The 18,561-nt window shown below is 38.4% G+C and overlaps 1 long non-coding RNA gene across 1 annotated transcript in view; it reads left to right on the forward strand.

Moving 5' to 3' along the window:
* Positions 1-18,561, forward strand: part of LOC123383417 — a 146,987-nt gene that overhangs the window by 102,632 nt on the left and 25,794 nt on the right. Inside the window, exon 3 of the long non-coding RNA XR_006593127.1 lies at positions 16,005-16,076. This is a non-coding gene — a long non-coding RNA (uncharacterized LOC123383417). The remainder of the gene's footprint in view (positions 1-16,004; positions 16,077-18,561) is intronic.

Genomic DNA, 18,561 nt, shown 5'->3' on the forward strand with positions numbered 1-18,561 from the left:
CCATACCTAACAGTTCATTGTATGGTCAGAGGGACGCTGTGGGCAATTATTTGCACAGTGTCCAGAATATTTGTCCACGTCACAATCCCTTTGCCAAATGGAAGGTCTCAGCCCAAAGTGTTACAACTGTCAAAACTATTCCTGTTCAAGTGCCCAACATCTGTGATTTGGTTCCTGGCAAACCTTATCATCTTAAATATTATGTGAAAGATATAGCTACATGAGGCAGTAGTCAAGAAGTTGGTAAGAAGGTATAAAACGGGGTGCTCTGTGAGAGCTAAACAAGGAAAATATATACAAGCCTAATATACTTATTTTATAATATTTTCTAAATGTTAAAAATTCTATAAATATAATGTATATTACATTTTATTAAAATATAATAAAAATAAAGCAGTTGGTGAGGACAAAAGAGGAAGGGAAAAAAATACCCTTCCAGCTGACAGCAACATCAGTCTGTCTGCAAGTTGTATCATTCCACTGTGGCAGGAATACAGACGGTTGCTGTTTTTTAAGTTTATTTATTTATTTTGAGAGAGAGAGAGAAAGTGCCAGTGGAGGAGGGGCAGAGAGAGAGAATCTCAAAAAGGCTCCACACTGTCAGTGCAGAGCCCGACGCAGGGCTCCAACCCACAAACCATGAGATTATGACCTGAGCCGAAATCAAGAGTCAGACACTTAACCGACTGAGCCACCCAGGCACCCCAGCAATACAGAAGGTTTTGAGGCCTGATGCCAACAAATCATATACCTTGCCACCAGCTGCTTTGATGTTTCATGAAGATGGAAACCATGTGGTTTCGGTTGCCACTATATTCCTCACGTATGCGCTTTGTGGCCTGTATTAGTTTCCTATAACCGCTATAACAAATTGTTACAAACTTGGTGTCTTAACACAGAGGAAATTGATTTACTCACAGTTCTGGAGGTCAAAAGTCTGAAATTGGTATCGCTGGGCCTAAGTCAAGGTGTGCATGAAATCAGGACTGCATTCCTTCCAGAGAGAATCCACCATCTTGAAATCCCCCTGTGCTCCATCCTTACCTGGCCTTCTCCTCTGTGTATGTAGTCAGATCTCCCTCTGGCTCTCTCTCTCTGTCTTTTTTTAATGTTTATTTTTGAGAGAAAGAGAGAGACAGAGCACGAGCAGGGGAGGGGCAGAGAGAGAGGGAGACACAGAATCCAAAGCAGGCTCCAGGCTCTGAGCTGTCAGCACAGAGCCCAACGTGAGGCTCAAACCCACAAATTGTGAGATCATGACCTGAGCCAAAGTCAGACGCTTAACCGACTGAGCCACCCAGGTGCCTCTCTGGCTCTTTCTTATATGGAGACTTGTGATTGCATTTACAGCCCGCCTGGAAGGTCTCCCTATCTCACATTCCCTACCTTAACTCTATCTGCAAACACCCTTGTCCCAAATAAAGTAGCAGTTATAGGATCCAGGAATTACAGCCTGTTATCTTCGGGTGTCCTTATTCAGCTTACTACAGTGCTTAATAAATATTTGTTGAACGACTCTTCAATCCATCTAGAAATTTCATTTCTAATGGCAAATTAAATTTGCACTCTGAATTTACAAATCAATCCCTAATGAGTTTTGTCAGCTGAAGGCAGCATCCAGCATAGAAGCAGCTCAAATACTTTGAGAAGTCTGGGTTTGCTGAGGAACACCCTGGGCTGTGGAGAGATCACTAAAGTGCCTTGTGAGCACCAACCAGGTTCTGAATTTTACTGAAGATAGCTTTCCTCAAGGAAAGATCTCCTAAACTGAAAACTCTACTTCTACAGCTATATATTGAAAATAAGCAATTTGATAAAATGCTTTAGAGAAACTTTGCTGCTGGCTCAGCATTGCTCAAAAATTAATTTTAAGTGAATTTAAAAAGTCATAGCAACATAAAAATGAAAATGCATGCATGGGGAGCCTGGGTGATTCAGCAGGTTGAGTGTCTGGCTCTTGATTTTGGCTCAGGTCATGAGCTGTGGGATCAAGCCCCATATGGGGCTCTGTGCTGCGTGTGGAGCCTACTTAAGATTCTTTCTCTCTCTCTCTCTCTCTCTCTCTCTCTCTCTCTCTCTCTCTCTGTGTGTGTGTGTGTGTGTGTGTGTGTCTTTCCCACCCCTTCCCCTGCTCACACATGCTCTGTCTCTAAAATAAATTAAAAAAAAAGAAAATACATATATGTACTTTTTGTTTCTTTTAGGGGTTAGCATGAAGTACATCTTTATGTCTACTGGTAGGATCAAACTCCCCGGGTCAAACCCTGCCCATTGTATATGAGAGTGAACTTCAGAGTGCGATATTGCTAAGCTCTATGTCCTTCTGCTTTCAAACTAGGTAACTGGGCTGTTTTGGTCCCATAAGTCTCCCCTTCCTTCTCTGGTCTGCCTCTGCACTTTTCCTTCTCCCTGATGCTGGGTGGGGACCATGCCACTCACCAATCTGGAGTCTTCTTCCTCAGTGGGTGGCAAGAGTGAGCCGACTGGGTGAATGGCGTTCCTTATTACCATACCTTGGATTTCACTGAAGGCCTTCCCTGAGGACTCTGCAGCGCTTACACATATATGCTTGTCATGCTGTCTACAATCTTTTGAAGTGGCAGAGACAGTGAACATTTATAAGAGACAGAGATGATGCCGGCCCTCCTCTTAAGTTGACTTAAGCATACTATGTCTGTATCTGGCATTCCATCAACCAGGACTCTCCATTTATGAGCAGATCTGAACATCAAAGTAGGTGGAGATAAAAACCCGTGTTATTCATGTAACCCTAAGTCACTTAAGAACCCTGAAGGGGTTTTAGAATTAGCTAGGAAAAACTTTGTTGTATTCATTGTGGTTTTAATAGTCAGTATGGATTTTATCATAGTCAAATCTTTGAGAATTTTTAACCCCCAAATGCTATATCCTATTGCTTGATCAATGAGAGTGCCAAAGAACTTTGGACCTTTAATAAAATTTGGATGCCCAAGTTCTGCCCCAGATTCACCAAGTCAGGATGTCTTGTAAGTCCTATCATCTATCTGTCTATCTATTATCTATCTATCTATCTATCTATCTATCTATCTATCTATCTATCTCTATTTCTATATCTCTCTCTGTATGTCATATTTATGTATATATGTATATGGTATTCATTTTAACTTGTTATTAAGGAATTTTTCAAATATACACAAAAGTAGAAAACACAGTATCCCCCATCCAACTTCAACATTTGTCAACACTCTGCTGTATTAGTTTCAACTCTTCTCTACTCCCCACACTTTTTTTTTCCTGGAATATTTTTGATGCAAAAATCAGACTTCAGATAATGTATTTTTAAAAATATATGTCAGTATCTATCTCTTATTTTAAGAAAACATGACCAAAATATTATCATCAACACCCATAAAGTTAATAATAATTCTTAATTATATGACATGTAATTTCCCCTAGTTGTCTCAAAAAAAATGTCTTATATGGTACAGAAAATCAGACAAGGTTCACACATTGTATCTGGATGATGTGTTTCTGAAATCTCTTTTGTGATAGTTCTTCCTCTATTCCTTAGCAAACTCTACACATGTTACTCCACCTAGCGGTATATAGAAATATTCCTATTCCTTTTTAGAGCTGCATAGGACTCCATTGGGTAGATGTACCATATTTTATTCAGTCCTTCTCCTGGAGATGAATATTTGTGTCATTTCTAGTCATTGGCTATTACAAATAATATCTTTTTGCCAGTGTATTTTAAGTATAGATTCCTAGAGGTGAGATTGCTGGGGCAATTATTGCATATTTGATTTTGCTTTCTCATCAGGAGATTCTAGTACTTTGAAAATATATTTTGCCTTTATCTCAACTTCCATGCAGTTTTATGGAGAATGATGTCAATTGTTAACCTTCTGGTTTGCTTGCCAGCACCTTTCCTTCTGCCCCCTGTGACTTTTTTGCACTGGGATCGATGACTAGTTTCAAAGTCTTGAGGTCTTTGTTCTTCATGGTTACCAGGTTCTGAAGACTATACATAGCCAAAAAGCCAACTCACTTATGATGCAGTTTATTGGCGTTGTTAAATTACACATGTTATCCATTTGGTTAGAAATTTCCTAAATACTCTATGCCTAAAAACTGGTATTTAGTATTTCGAAATCCACAAATGGCAGCCATATGAGATTTCTATCCACCACCACCCTCACTCCAGTGTCATCACCATTAAGATAATTACTCTCAGGAAATTTGCAAGAACAGCAGTTATTCTGCCTCAAAGTTCCTGACTGAGGTTGAATGATTCAGCAAATATAGGGGGGAAAGAAGGTATTCTCTATATTTTATTTTATTTTTTAGTTTATTCATCTATTTTAAGAAAGAGTGCTAGTAGGGCAGGGACAGAGAGAGAATGGGAGAGAGAATCTCAAGCAGGCTCCATGCTGTTTAGTGCGGGGCCCAATGTGGGACTCCATCCCATGAACCATGAGATCATGATCTGAACCAAAATCAAGAGTTGGATGCTTAACTGACTGAGCCACCCAGGTGCCCCTCTACTGTATATTTTAGAAATCAGATTCATTATTGATAGCCAAACACATTCAAGCTTAAAACAGAGGCTGGAAGAACTTGAGATGTAAGAAAATAAAAATATAAGAACAACAGCTATTAAAATATTCAAAGCAAAAAGGAACAAGTTGTTATGTATAAGTGACAGTCCAAACATTCAAGAACGCTAATATGCATATTAAGATCTTCCTGTTAATTTATCTAAGATGTTTCTGTACTTTTTCTGAGACTGAGCTAGAATGAGCCAAATCACAGCTAAATGGGCTATATAGGCAACCAGGTAGGTGCCTTGGCATGAGCCAATAGTGGCTATCTCCACCCCCAAATGCAAAGCATTTGTGGTGATTCCTTCCAAGCAAATGCTGGTGACTCAGGCAGGTGGGGAAGAAATATTCTGCCGTACATTGACTTAAGCCGGAAAATGGTACATTCTTTACTTTCCACTCTCATCCTTCCCTGAAGTCACACTGAAATGTTGATTAGAAACTGAAAATGTTCTATTACACATTTGTAAGTAAAATACAACTTTGAGGTCAGAGAGACCAGAGTTTAACCTCAACCTCTCAGTGACTGTGGGACTTTGTCCATGCTATAGGCATCCTGAACCCCATTTCCTCATTTATAAAATGGAGATAGTGATGCATATTTGTTGTGTAAGGCCTACGATTAATGCTCAACATTATGTGCTGCCTTGATATCTGGTAAAATTGAGGAGATTTGGATGACCTATCCATAAATTCCCTCCCTACTCTGCTCTGGTGCATAAGGTCCCCTACGCAAACAACCTCCCTTATCAGAGGGACCAGAAACAGTTCCTGCTTATCCCTGAGGGGGGAGATTGCAGTTCCTTGCCAGCCCATGGAATTATGCAGAGCCAATCACATTCTTCTGTGGGAACCAGGGGGTATCCCACCCTCTTGATACTACAAACCCTACTTCTTAAAGCACCTGATGGCTCAGTGTGTTCTCAAGTGCAACCCCCATGGGGCCCTGCATGGCATGGTATCCTTTTCCTCTGGGCTATGAGTATATGTGACAAGTAGAATGCTGTCAATCTCATCTGTGCAGTATGGGATGTCATGCACTCGGCCATCTCCATTACCTTAGGGTGGGAATCCTTCCTTCACCAACGGGGTGAATAGGAGGCTATTAAAACAATATCTCAGGGCACCTGGGTGACTCAGTCAGTTAAGCGTCTGAATCTTGATTTCAGCACAGGTCATGATCTCACAGTTTGTGAGATTGAGCCCTGAGATGGGCTCAGCGCTGACAGCACAGAGCTTGCTTGCGATTGGCATCTCTCTCTTTCTCTGTCCCTCCCCTGCTCGCGCTCTAAATGTCTCTCTCTCAAAATAAATAAATAAATAAACATTTTAAAGAAAAAAACCAGTATCTTATAGGGCCATTATAAGTAATAAGCAAAATTAAGTTAAATACTTGGGGGAAAGATCTGTGTTACCTCTCAGGGTATGTTGAAGTACTGAAGACAGAAAGAAGGATTTCTGCCCTCAAGGCATTCAAAGCATAGTGGAAGAAAGGCATCACATAACACTGTAGTCCTTGATTTACTTGTGGAACCCCGGGTTCCCTGTGAGCCAAAAGAAGACATACAAGTTAGTTAACCTTCATCATCTCTCCTATAAAACGGAGATAATCATACCTGCCTCATAAAGCTGCTTTGAAGATTTAAACAAGCAATGCATAAATCCCTTATCCCAGTTTCTGGCATGCAGTAAGGGCTTAATAAGCAGCAGATTGAGTTGAATTTGAAGGACTAATAGGCATTACTAGATGAAAAAAAAAAGTACAGTAAAACCTTGATTTGTGAGCATAATTCGTTCCGGAAGCATGCTTATAATCCAAAGCACTTGTATATCAAAGCGAATTTCAAGAACCATTGGCTCAGTTGTGATCATGTGATTCGGTGTCAAGTACTACTCATATTGCAAGTTAAAATTTATTAGAAATATTTGCTCATCGTGTAGAATACTCGCAGAACAAGTTACTCATAATCCAAAGTTTTACTGTTTTTTACAAATGCAAAAGCCCCCAGTTTGTTTCCAAGGGTTGCCTCCCCCCCCCCCCCCCCACACACACACACACCAAGAATATCTTTCTTTTAGGGGAAAATAGGCAATTAAGATGGACAGAATAATGCTGCATCTTACACTAGGCAATGCCACACTGTACGTACTAATACCACTGCCACAGAAGTTCCCAAGGAATCCTACAAAAACACATGGAAGGTGATCATTTTGCCCGCCCTGGTATGTTTCTTAGGCAGGTAGGACTGGTTGAGTCTGTGGATTTTGTTTGTTTCTTTTTTTTCCCCTTTGGTTTTTAAAAAAGGCTTTTTGTAGCCTTTGCATCATTTTGTTAATGATGAAAAACACAGGCAGCGTTCATGGTGCAGCGTGATAAATATCACCCCTGTCTTGTGATGCCTCCTCAAAGACGACCCATATGCACTGAATCTCGTAATAGCGCTATCTTATTGTGAACTGAAGTTTAATTGACAATTACTTGCAACCCTTGGCCATTTATTCCCACTTATTAAATGAAAGGGCAGCATGGCAGAGCAGAGAGTGGCCCATTCAGGTGTCACTGAACCGTGTCTTTTGTCTCAATTCTGCCCCTAGAAAAATGGTAGCACCTAGAGAATGTCTCTTAACCTCTTTGGTTTCTTCTTCCGTGGAAAGAAGTGAAGATCCCTTGTAACTAACAGGTTGGGAATGGGAGAGTCAGTGTTAGGAGTTCAGAGTCTGGCAGATTTGGCTTTAAATTTTGATTTGTCACTCATTAGCTCAGGGACCTAGATATGATCTCCTTGAGGGTCAGTTTCCTACTCTCTCCTAAATTGTATTACCCTTATTTTACTGAGGGTAGTTATAAAGGTTAAATAATGTAACCAATCCATTTGTAATTCTATTGGGTCTACCTTCAAAATAATTCCAGAATCTGATGACATCTCTTTACCTCAAAGCCACCATCGCTTCTTGCTTGGATTATACCAATGACATCCTAAATTCTCTCTATAGCTTCTGTCTTTTTCCACCCAACAGTCTGTTTTCAGCGCAGCAGCCAGAGCAATCCTTTTAAAATTTGTGAATTCATGTCATTCTTCTTTTTTGTAAGTTTATTTTTATTTATTTTGAGAGAGCCCATGCACGTGAACAGGGGATGGGTAGAGAGAGAGAAGGAGAGAGAGAATCCCAAGAAGGCTCCATGCTCGGCACAGAGCCCAATGTGGGGCTTGATCCCACCACCATGTGAGATTATGAACTGAGCCAATGTCAAGAGTTGGGTGCTTAACTGACTGAGCCACCCAGACACCCCATGTCATTCTTCTAATTGAAAAATTTCCAGTGGTTTCCAACCTTACTCGGAATGCAAGCTCACATCCTTACCATGACTGATGAGGCTTCCCACTGCTGCCTCTCTTGTGACTGTCTCTCATCACTTCACTGCAGCCACACTGGCCTTCTTCATGTTCCCTAAAATACATCCACAGGTATCCTATGGGGGCACTACCTCACTGCCTTTGGGTATCTTTTCAAATGGGGCATTGTGTTTATAAAGGTGTAATGGATATGCCAGGGATCAAGCCTAGGACCTCAGACATGCAAATCTGCCCATCTTCTTTTAAATGGCATCCCTCAGCCTCCATCCCATTGCTCTCTATCACCCACTTTTATTTTTACTTTATAGAGTTTGCCTTCTTTTTCTATGTCTCACTGACAAGAATGGAAATTTCATGAAAGCAGGGATGTTGTTTTGGTCATTGAGGTAGCCTCATCCCCTAGAATAATACCGGGTACATAGTAGGGGCTCAACCATTATTTGCTGATCTAATTAATAAGTTATATAACTTTTTAGGCACTTCCGAACTCCTCTCTTAGAAACATAATACTTGGCGTCTTTTCGCCATATTATTTAATTAACATGCAGTGCTGGACAGACCCTGGTTTCAGCTCTACATGTAAAGAGCTTGGAAGTCCTCACTCCTGTCCTTATGAAGAGAAAAATCGAGACACACTGTAAATCACCAACTTTTCTTGGACCCACTAGAGAACTGAGTTTCCTGGGCAAAGCATCACTCAGAAATCTATACAGGCAGGAGCATGCAGATAGTCACAACAGGGTCTTCTCCATAACAAAGACCCACCCTCTGGGGGGAAGAGATGTTTCTCCTGGAGCCTCATCTGTCCTGGGGAAGAACATTCCTCCCACAGGAGCCAGGCCCCTCTAGTTCTTCTGAGTCACCTAGCAGGGGAAAAAGCACAGTCAACAAGGGTCAGGGCTTCAAGGAAATAGATTGTGAGTGCTGCAGTCAGTAAAGGAGTAGGGAGCTGTGACGAACAGCTATGGCACTGGAGAAATACTTATAAAGGTTAACGATCTGAGACACAAAACCGCTAAAACACTGAGATTTAAGCAGAAGATTAGACAACCTAACCTCTCACATACTTATCACCAGACCCACAGGGCTCCAGTATAATAAAGGTGGATTATAGTTAAAAGAGGGGCAAGACAGACTTTTTCTGAGAGAGAATACTTTGGGAAGTGTCCTTGTTTTTGTCTTGGGGAAGGACACTAGAGGATTTTGAAGTCTCTGGCACCTAGAGTCCAACTTCTAGCCAGATTAACATCAGTCCTTACACTAAAGACCTCTTTACCTCAATTACTATTACCCAATACAACGTCTGGTGTTCAACAACGTATTATAAGCCATGCATAAAGGCCAGATAAAACACAGTGTGAAGAAATAAAGCAATCTTCAGAGACAGACTCAGATATGACACAGTTGTCAGGATTATTAGACAGGGAATTTAAAGTAACAATGATTAATATGTAAGGACTTTAATGGAAAAAGTAGGTAACATGCCAGAATAGAGGCGTTATGTTACATATAGATATGGAAATTGTGGAAAGAATCAAATGGAAATGCTAACAATAACAAGCATTGTAACAGAAATAAAGAATACCTTTGAGGGACTCATCAGTAGATCTGACATGGCAGAGGAAAGATTCAATGAGGTTGAAAATAGGTTAACAGAACCTTTTCAAACTGAAAGGCAAAGAGACTAAAGAATGGGAAAAAAACAGAAAAGAGGTATAAGACAATTTTAAGAAGTGTAACATACATGTAATTGGAATACCAGGAGAAGAGACTGGAGTGGAAGAACAATTTGAGGTAATAATGGCTGAAACTTTCCAAAACTAATGGTAGACAGGAAACCACAGATCAAAGAGGCTCAGAAAACATCAGGAGGAAAAAATACCAATTTCTCAAGCAAAACAAAAACACAAATCCATACGTAGGTACATCATATTCAAACTGCAAAAAAAGAAAGAGAGAATCTTCAAAAAAGCCAGAAAAGTTGGGGCAGGAAGAGTGGAAACCCTTCACCTAACCAGAAACAAGGATAAGAATTACAGTGGCTTTCTCATCAGAAACCATGCAAGCAAGAAGAGAGTACAGTGAAATATTTAAAGTGTTGGAGGTAAAAAAAAAAAATCACCTACCTAAACTCTATATCTAAAGAGCGTGGAGAAGAAATAAAAACTTTCTCAGACAAACAAAACCTGACAGAATTCATTGCCAGCTAACTTGCCCCGCAAGAAATGTGAAAAGAAGTTCTTCAGGCAGAAGGAAAATGATATAGGTCAGAAGCTTGGATCTACATAAAGAAAGGAAGAGCAAAGGAGAATAAGTAACTGAAAATACAATAAAATCTTTAATTTTTATTCTTAAATAATTGAAGTAGTACTGAGTGATCATAACACATGAATAAATGAATGACATCTGAAGTGAAATGAATGTATGACAGAAAAGTTACAAAAATGTGAGGAAAGGATTGGAAATACTCTAGAGGCTTAAGGTACTTGTACTATATGTAAAGCTTGTTCTTTAAAAGATCAATGAAATTGATAAAACTGTAGCCAGGCTCTAACCAAGAAAAAAAATAGAGAAGACACAAATCACCAATATCAGAAATGAAAGAAGGACCGTCACCACTAATCTGATCTCATGGACATCAGAAGGATAATAAAGAGATACTATGAATAGCTATATGCCCGCACATTTCTTAACTTGGATGAAATGGATCATTTCCTTGAAAGACACAAACTACCAAAACTCACAGAAGGAGAAGTAAGTAATCTGAATATCTCTATACCTTTTAAAGATATTGAATCAACAAATAATAACCTTTTACGAGAAAGCACCAGGCCCAGATTATTTTACTGGTGAATTGTACCAAGTATGTAGGGAAAAAATGATACCAATCTCTGTGATCTCTCCAGAAGAAAGAAAAGCAAGGAATACTTCCTAATTCATTCTATCAGGCCAGTATTGCCCTAATACTAAAACCAGATAAAGACATTATGAGAAATAAAAACTACAGACTGATCATCTTTCATGAGCAGACATGCAAAAATCCTCAACAAAATACCAGCAACTTTAATCCATCAATGTGTAAAAAGAATCATATACCATAGCCAAGTGGGATTTATTCCTGTTATTCAAAGCTCATTCAACATTTGAAAATCAGTTAATATATCCATCATATTAACAGACTAAAGAGTAAAAATCATACAATTTTACCAACTGATGCAAGAAAAACATCTGACATTAAACAATACCAATTCTCTGCAATCTCTTCCAGAAAATAGAAATGGAGGGAGCATTTCCTAATGCATTCTGAGGCTACCCTTGCCCTAATACCAAAACCAGATAGAGACACTACAAGAAAGAAAAAGAACAGATTGATATCTCTCATGAACAGAAATGCAAAAATGCTCAACAAAATACTAGCAGTGTGAATCAATCAATGTATAAAAAGAATTATGCACCATAGCCAAGTGGGATTTATTCCAGTTATGCAAGGCTGATTCAACATTTGAAAATCAGTTAATGCAATCTATCATATCAACAGACTAAAGAAGAAAAATCACATAATTTTATCAATTGATGCAGGACAAGAATATAACATGATAAACACTGTCAGCAAACTAGAAATAGAGGGGACCTTTCTCAACTTGATAATGAACGTTTACAAAAAAATATCTACAGGTAAAATAATATCTGATGGTAAGGAGACTTCTTCCCTAAGATCAGGAACAATGCAAGGATGTCCTCTCTCACCACTCTAATATCATACTGGAAGATCTAGCTAGTGAAATAAGACAAGAGAAAGAAATAAAAACGTATACAGATTGGAAAAGAATACATAAAACTGTCTTTATTTGCAGATAACATGATTATCTATGTATAACCAAAGAATCTACAAATAACCTCTTAGAAATAATGTAGAGGTTGTAGGACACAAGGCTAATACATAAAAGCTAATTGCTTTCCTGTATACCAGCATTGTACAAGTGAATTACTAGTTACATCAGCACCCCCCAAAATGAAATACTAAGGTATTTCAAACAAAATATGCATAAGATCTATATGAGAAAAAAAAACTACAAAATTCTGATGAAAGAAACCAAAAATCTAAATAATTGGAGCCATATTCTGTGTTCATGGATTGGAAGACTCAATATTGTTAAAAATGTCAGATCTTCCTAATTCAATCTATAGATTGAATGAAATCCCAAGCACATCCCAGTAAGTTATTTTATGGATATCAAAAACTGGTTCTAAAGTTTATGTATGGAAAGGCGAAAGATCTAGAACAATCAAAATAGTACTGAAGAAGAACAAAGTTGGAAGACTCACACTACTTGATTTCAAGACCTATTATAAAACTATAGCTTTCAAGATAGGGTGGTATTGGCCAAAAGATAGACACATACATGAATGGAACAGAACAGAGAGCACAGAACTGGTTCTACGCAAAAATGGTCAACTGATCTTTGACAAAGGAATGAAGGCAATTCAATACAGAGAGAATAATCTTTTCAACAAATAGTGCTAGAACAATTGGACATCCACAGGCAAAAAATGAACTTCGACTCAAACCTTACACTTTTCACAAAAATTTACTCAAAACGAATTGGACTATAGACTTAAATTTATAATGAAAATCTATAAAACATCTAGAAGAAAATATAGGAAAGAACCCAGGTGACTGTGGTTTTGGTAATGCCAAAACATGAAATTGGTCAATTTGACTTCATTAAAATAAAAAATCTTCCTCACTCCAAAAGATACTGTTAAGAGGATAAAAAGACAAGCCACAGATTGGGAGAAAATATTTGCAAAATTCACATCTGATAAAGGACTTCTATCCAAAATATACAGAGAACTCTTTAAAAAATTTTTTTTAATGTTTATTTATTTTTGAAGGAGAGAGAGACAGAGTGTGAGTGGGGAGGGGGCAGAAAGAGAGGGAGACACAGAATCTGAAGCAGGCTCCAGGCTCTGAGTTGTCAGCAAAGAGCCTGACACGGGGTGTGGGGCTTGAACCCACAAACCGTGAGGTCATGACCTGAGCTGAAGTTGGACGCTCAACCGACTGAGACACCCAGGTGCCCCTATAGAGAACTCTTAAAACTTAATAAGAAAGCAAACAACCTAATTTTAAAAAAATGAGTGAAAGATTTAAACAGAGATCTTACCAAAGAAGATATACAGCTGAAAAAAGGAGATGAAAAGACACCTGCTATCATTTGTCATTAGGGCGATACAAATGAAAACAATATGATACTACTACAGAACTATTAGAAAGGTTCAATCCAAACTCTGACAAAACTGGTGGCTAAGATATAGAACAACAGGAACTCTCATTCATTGCTTGTGGGAATACAAAAAGGTCCAGCCATTTTTTTTTTTAAAGTAAGCTCTAGGCCCAACATGGGGCTTGAACTCATAATCCTGAGAGCAATAGTCACGTGCTGTACTGACTGAGCCAGTCAGGTGTCCCGGTACAGCCGTTTTTGAGGACAGTTTGACAGTGTCTCACAAAGCTAAACAAGAGTCTTAACATATAATCCAGCAATCATGCTCTTCGGTATTTACCCAAATGATTTGAAAATTATGCCCACATAAAAGCCTGTATGTGAATGTTTATAGCTGCTTTATTTATGCATAATTATAAAAAACTAGAAGAAAACAAGATGACCTTTAATAGGTAAAGGAATAAACTGTGGTACATCACATAATGTAATATTTGGCAATAAAAAGGAATGAGCTATCAAACCATGCAAAGACATAGATGGACCTTAAATGCACTTCACTTAGTTAAAGAAGCCATTTTACAAGGTTACATTCTGTATGATTCCATTTATATGACATTCTGGAAAAGGCAAAACTCTAGAGACAGTAAGTAGGTTAGCAGTTGCCAAAGGTTTGGTGCGAGTACAATGGTGGGGTTGGGGGAAGCTTGAATAGGAGAAGCACAGGGGAATTTTTAGAGCCGTGAAACTATTCTGTATGAGACTATAATGGCAGATAAATGAGATTATGCATTTATCAAAACCCATAGAACCACAACCCAAAGAGTGAACCTTGTTGTATGCAAATATTAAAAAGTCATTTAGCAGGTCAGCGAATCCCAGGATGGAATGCAGAATATGACAAAAGAATCTAACTGTATTACAAATGTATTAAACAGCATAACCAAAGAGGGTGGGGAGAAATGTACTAAGCTAATGAATACAGTCTATAAGACTAAAAGATAAAAGGAACTGTATATAAGCACTATAGTTGATAAAATTGTTTCCCATTAGGATATTGGTTAACAATTCTGAAACTACTATACATTTATACTCGGATTAAGCAATTAAGCAAATGGACGGTAGATGGCTGAAGCCAGGTTTCTCGCTGTTGAAGTGAAAAAGTTATAGGGAAGCAAGGAAAAGTAACTTGAATAATCCACGTGGTAATGGATTGGATTTGGAAACATCAGTATGAACTCATGTTTAGCTTAATATAGATACAGATGGTGACACATAAAAATATTTATAGATACGTGCACACACAAGTTAGTATACACACATATATTTCCTTGCACTGTCTGTTGATAAGGCCTAGAAGCAACAATTCCCCAGTGGCAGTCATCACACCCAGAACCCAGGTCTTGGTTTGTAGCACCATTCTCCAATAAAAGGAACCAGAGCTCCTTGAGAAATGGCTGGTTCTAGGACTGGAGTAGGAAATATGCAGATGATCCTAGAGCATCTTTTACTGCGAGAAAATAAGGAAGTGTTCAAGAAGATCCACAATGATGGTGATATGTCAAAGAGACACAGGAACCAAGTGAAAGAGCTCCGTGATGGCTAAAACTGTGATGATTTGAGGAACAAAATGCAATAGTATTGGATTATAAGCCAGAGTATAAAATAAATATCCATGAGTCCATACTGACATGAGTCAACAATTCAGTACATAAATGGGGGAAATAGACAAATATCCCATGCAGAATCTATTTCAAATAATTCATGTAGATACTCTGCCCTCTTATAGGCATAATCCTCCAGTCTCTAAGTGTGGGCTGCGCGTAGTGACTGCCTTCCAAAGAGTTCACTGATAGAAGGGGGGAGAGAGGAAATAGGGTAGAGAAACCTGATAAACACTAGCTCAGCGAGGTGGTCAAGGTCAACGTCAATAGTGGTAAGTCATGTTGATAGTTGCTATGACACCCCGAATATGATATGATGACATTGGTGCTTTATCTTTGTGGTCTTCTTCCCCCAAATTTATAATCCCTGTCTACTAATGAGAAAAACATCAGAGAAATCCCAATTGAGGAACTTTCTACAAAATATCTGAGCAGTACTCTTCAAAACTGCCAAGGTCCTCAAAACTAAAGTCTGAGAAATTGTTGCAGCCAAGAGGAACCTAAGGAGACATGATGATTAAATAGAACGTGGTGTCCCAAATGGGATCTCAGAACAGAAAAGGGACATTAGGTAGAAACTAAGGAAATCTGCAGAAAGTATGGACTTTTATAAATAATAATCTATCAATATTGGTTCATTAAATATGTAACACATTAATAATAGGGAAAACTGGGTGTGGGGTATATGGGAACCTTCTGTATTATTTCGGCAATTTTTCTCTAAGTTCAATACTATTCTAAAATGTTTAAAAGTTTACTTAAAATTACAATGTTGATATAGAACTTTCAATTTTTTTAGGTGAGACCTTTATTTTTGAGCACAAAGCAGTGTGCTCAAGAATCTATTGCTGAGGCAGAGAATTGGAAATTCAATACACTGGTATTATTCACTAAAGCCCAGATTTTATCAGCAAAGTCTTCTCATTTTGTTCCTCTGCCTTTATTAGCATTTGCAACACTCTCAATTTAGCATCGTTTGCAATGTCATTACCATACTGGTTATTTCCTCTTCCAGATCATTAAGTTAAAATAGACCAACTCTGATACCACACCCTGTGGCAGTTCTGAGACCTTGTCCTCAAATGGCTGCAAAGCTATGAAGTTAGAAACCAGCTAAATAATAATTATCTGCAAATGGCAATTTCCTAACTTAATTGGTTGAATTTCATTCTGCAGGTGGTGATATTAAAGCAAACACTTTCCTGCTGTCCAAACAGACACGCCGTGGTTCTGAATTCTGATGGAAAGGTAACCAAGTGAGCTTGTTGTGGCGTTATTATTTGTCACTCTCCAGGGCTAATTGTTTATATCTCAGAAAGCTGGCTGTTACCAGATCATATTTCATTGACCCTCCTTCATCAGTTTGTACTATTTTCCTGTGTGTGGACTGTCTTTGTTTAAGGTTTCCCCATAGTAGAAACTAAACCATGTGTCTATTACCCACTACTTTCTTCCTGTGGAGTCACTAGCCGTATGGGCAGATGTACCTCTCAATTCATTTTGCACAAGTGAACATATTCTTGTCACCAGGACCCAGATCAGGAAATGGAACATTATCAGCACCCCAGAAACCCTCTTGTGCCACCATCCAGGCTTCACCCTCCACCACCACTTCCCAACCTCAAAGAGTAATCGCTACCCCAATTTTAAAACCATAGATTCATTTTGACTGTTTTTCTGCATGTTTTAAATGTGTAAATTGAGTCATAAGTTATGCGCTCTTTTGGGCCTGACTTCTTTTGCTCAGCATTTTGTCTGTAATAGTCATCCATTTGTTACGGGTAATTGTAGATAATTCCTTCTCATTGCTCTATCACATTCCATTGAGTAAATATACTTCGGTTTGTTCAACTGCCGATGTGCATTTGGGTAGTTTCTAGTTTTTGGCTTTTAAGAGCAGTACTGCTATTTAACTTTCTAGTTAGTATGCATCTTTGGGTGACTATGTGAATGCATTTTTCCTGGGTGATGTTTAGCTTTAGTAGATACATGAGACGATGAAGTGTAAAGTACTTGGAGCTTAAATTCAGATCAACCTGGTTTTACATTTCGGCTTTATGACTTCCTAAGAACTTGGACAATTTACTTAACCTCTCTTGCTCCCTTTTTTAAAGTCTTTCAGGGGGTGGGGATTCAAATGGTCCCTGCCTCCTAGGGCTGCTGTTCAGATTAAAAGAAATAATATCTGAACAAAATGTAATGCAGTGTCTGGCATAGAAAAAGTACTCAATAAATGTCAGCCATTGTTATTTATAAATACCATTTATTGAAAAGTCGCTCAACATTACTTAAGCTTCACACAGAGGTGAAATAAACAGCTTATTTATAGATTTTTTTTAATTGTAGGATCCTGAAAAAATGTGTGCAGACTGCATAAATACTATTTAGACTTCTCCATTCAGCTACACCCCAACTATTGTTCCTCATTCTCTCAAATTCTGAGCACACAGGGACATGCCTGCAGCTAAGCCTTCTCCATCCCACAGGCTCCCATGAAAGCTGAACATAAAATAAGGGAAATAAGTCTTCATTTCTGTCACAGTTTCCTTGCGGAAAGAATCGAAAGGATATTTGATACCTGGGACTCACTGCCAAATTTGTATCCATTTGGAACTTTTCATCTCTTCTAGATTATTCAGACCAGATCTTTAGTATTAAAAATATATTTCACAGTACAAATACTACGTTGAAATAGAATGCCACACACAAGAGATAGTCTTGTCTTCTTTGTGGAAAAAGGAACTTTTTCCCTTTCAATAAAAATAATTCATGCTGTCTATAAAAATATAGAAAGCCTACAGAGGAGCATTGAGACAAAAGTGAATAATATTTGTAATCTTATTGCCCAGAGATTTCTGGGTATTCTTTGAGAATTCCCCATTACAAAAATGTGGGAAAAACATTTAAAACACAGAAAAGCAAAATGAAACAGCAAATAAGAAATCACTTGTTCTCTCCCTCTCTAACTTTTTTTTTCCTTCCCCTCCCCCACGGTCTTCTGTTAAGTTTCTCAGGATCCATAAGAGACTCTTAAAAACTGAGAATAAACTGAGGGTTGATGGGGGATGGGAGGGAGGGGAAAGTGGCTGATGGGCACTGAGGAGGGCACCTGTTGGGATGAGCACTTGGTGTTGTATGGAAACCAATTTGACAATAAATTTCATATTAAAAAAATAAGTAAACATAAAAAAAAAGAAATCACTTGTGATGTCACCGTTCTGAGATATCTCTGTGGCTATCAGAAGTTGCTGTTTTTATTTTGTTGCTTTCTTTCCCTTCTTCCCCCCTCAAAATAATAATATCATACTATAATACTCTTTTGTAGCTTTTTTTTTTTAACCTCTTTTGTATTGCTTGATGTGTACAAAGTATCAAAAGACTTGGAGTGCCTGGGTGGCTCAGTCGGTTCAGTGTCCTACTTTGGCTCAGGTCATGATCTCATGGTTTCTGAGTTCAAGCCCTACATCAGGCTGTGTGCTGACAGCTCAGAGCCTGGAACCTGCTTCAGATTCTCTATCTCTTTCTCTCTCTGCCTCTCCCCCACTCATGCTCTGTCTCTCAAAAATAAACAAACATTAAAAAAATTTTTTTAATATCAAAAGCCTGATTTTTATTTTTGCTTTCATCGAAAGCCTGAGTTTTATTTTTATTCTTTTTTAAAGCCTGATTTTTAATGACTGCATAACATTCCATCTTATGACTTATTTGCTTAACAATCTCCTGGCTTTGAGTA

This window comes from Felis catus, chromosome X (assembly GCF_018350175.1).
Source record: "Felis catus isolate Fca126 chromosome X, F.catus_Fca126_mat1.0, whole genome shotgun sequence".
Lineage (NCBI taxonomy): Eukaryota > Metazoa > Chordata > Mammalia > Carnivora > Felidae > Felis > Felis catus.